A 3,065-nucleotide genomic window follows, 5' to 3' on the forward strand; every position below is an offset into this window, starting at 1 on the left:
TGAGTCACCCCTCCCTTCTTAGTAACCTAGCCTATCTTATATCTCCAATAACATATATCATTAAATATACAGTTCCTTACATACCCTTCTTGATCAATTGCAGGTGGTGTGATCACCTTCTCCATTGGATAGGGTGACCTTGAATTCACTTTCTCCACTACCTTCAACTTTCACCTTTTCCTTCTAGGTTTGATTCATCTCCTAATTTTTTTGCTCAATGTCCACCTTTCTTTCACCCTTTTTATGTTCATTGTTTTGTACTAGTGTTAGATTCCTACAATTCATTTTCACATGTCCAATCTTGTGACAATTAGAAAAAACTTTATTGGATGCATTTTTGTTTCTCTAGTAGGGTTTTTTCTTCAATATTCATTCATATGATCCATGTCTAAAATTATGAAAATTGCAACAATTACCTTAAAATCTAGGTGTAGTAGATGTATTCTTCATTCTTGATAAACACTTATGTATTTGATGTCCTTTCTTCTTCTAGTAGAAATAATAACCAGTAAACTTAGGTTTATGGTTTTGCATACCATTTTTGCTTTCATAGATTAGTTCTTCAAGGTATTTTATTTCTTCATTAGGCTTATTCAACCTTTCCAAAAGTTCTTTCTTAATCTTCAATTCAATCCTTCGTAGATCAGTCTATGATCTCAAAGTTTCTATTTCTATTTCCTTCCTATTTAACTCCTATTTGTAAGTATCATTTGATTCATTATGTCTAGTTGAGTGTTTGTAATCTTTTTCACATCAAATGACCATTCTTCAAGTCTAATAGCCATTTGTCTTTTTTTCTTTTTTCGCCACAACCTTGTCTTCTTCAAATTTTTTATTTTTTTCAGTCTCTTCAAATAAAATTATTGACTAAATTTCATATTCTCTTGTTAATCATCTAACTTCTTCATGCATGATACTATTCTTCTCAAGTAGATATGCAACAACTACATTAATATTGTTGGCTTCTAAACTAACAACTTTTGAAAAACCTAATTATAGGAAAAAATACATTTAGGGAAACCTAGTTCCCATGTTAAACATACCTATTCAAACATTGGGGCCAAATATAAGGCTATACTCCTTCTTCAAGCTCTACAAGACCAGGGTGGGTGAACCTTAGATTCATTCATATGGTATCAATTGCTAAAACATATATCTAAATCTGAATAAAATAGATTGAAACCACTGAATATTCTATTGCTTATGCAAACAACATAGACATGAAATAACTAATAACATGACCTATGAACTTGATAGGCTAACTGAGGGAAAATATTTTCAGCTCTTCAACATAAAAGGGAAAAGACTTTTATTAAGATGTTGATTTTAGCATAACCATGATATGAGCAAAAAAACATGTAGATCCTATAGCTAATCACTACCTTATCAATTGGGAAATTCCATAAACTATAAACATAAATCATTGAATATTAGTGATATATATCATACATAAAGGCTCTAGATCTATCATATCACTTTGTGAATTATATATGTGCATCAAGACTAAATCTCATACTTGACCTATCCCTTAATGAAATCTACAACCCCATTATAGTAAATCAAGGAATTAGATGACTCGAATCACAAGAAAAATATACCAAAACATACAACCTAAAATATATTGCAATTGGATGTGTACTCTTTTTTCACAAATCACAGAAGATTACAAACAACATAAATAGGAGACAAGAGATTAGACTAGAGATAAAATCATTTTCTATATTTTATTCATTTTCTTGAAACAAATACATGAGGATGCATGAAAATAATTCATAAAATAGATGAATAGACTAGAACTAGCTCTAGAACTCCATTAGTTATTGTTCATACAAGAGAGAAATATTGAGAAATAGTGGAAACCCAACTAAGAACTTGCTCAGAACACTTGGGCACCAACCTAGGTGGTATTATAGTAGTGGAAAACCTTCCAATAAATTGGAACAAACCTAAATAATGAGAAGAGAAGATAATAAATAAAATGGAAGAAATCCCAGATTTCTTATTATGCTACCATTTTTCCACTTGAAGAACTTCCATATTCTCTTGTAAAACTTCTCTCTTCTCTCTTTCTTCAACTGAAAATGAAATCCCATCATTCTATTTGAAAATGCTTGAAACTACCCAAATGATGGAAACATAATAAAGTGCAAAAGATGTTGAATCTAATGCTAAAAAAAAGAGCCAAAACATACACCAAATGTGTGCAAAGGAAAAATAAAACTTCTAAGAATATTTTCCCCCAAATCTAGAGCCAAAAAACTTTTTTGTTTTCTTCTTTACTAATTCTGAAACCCCATCATTAAAAACACCTATTCTGCTAAGAATGCCCCTATTTTAGAAATCTACCTCTATCTTTTACCATTGAAGACCTATAGATATTCTTACTTTAGATTTTTAAAATTCATCTTCTCCCCTTTCTAATGGTATATAACACTTCAAAATTTGGAAAAAAATGATGCCTCTGACATGCATTTGAAAAATGTTACCCTTGGCCATGAATTAGAGCATTTAAATGTTGTAAGTATTTAACCATTTCATATAGTCTAAAATTTATACTATATTTCAAATTTATTTTCAAACATTTTAATCCTCAACATGTGTGCTTAGTTTTTTGAAGAAATTTTTTAATTTTTAATATTTCAAATTTACCACTTACCTTCAATTCTACCTCATTCTTAGTCAAATCTTGAGTTGACCACCAACAAATGTCATGTGTCATCACCTGATTGATCAGATCTACCATCACACTACCCTATTAGCACCTTCTTGCCACATCTTATATTTTTGCAACTTTTGGCCCTCAAACTACCACTATAAACTAATTTCCATGATCATGCAATAATCATCTCCTTAATCTTGGATTAAGCTCATGCAACTTCAAAAAAGTTTTCCTTAATTGTGCTTTGGCCTAAGAAAAGTAGTGAGATAACCTTTTTTCACCATCATCATGGTTAGCCCTAACTACACCTTAACTATTGTGAGGTCACAACTACCTTAATCATAGCATCACAATCACTTACACTAACGATACATTAACTATTGTGAAGTTGTGATTTAACTACCAC

This window comes from Cupressus sempervirens, chromosome 1, assembly GCF_028749045.1.
Source record: "Cupressus sempervirens isolate cs-2001-9-10 chromosome 1, ASM2874904v1, whole genome shotgun sequence".
Classification (NCBI taxonomy): Eukaryota; Viridiplantae; Streptophyta; class Pinopsida; order Cupressales; family Cupressaceae; genus Cupressus; species Cupressus sempervirens.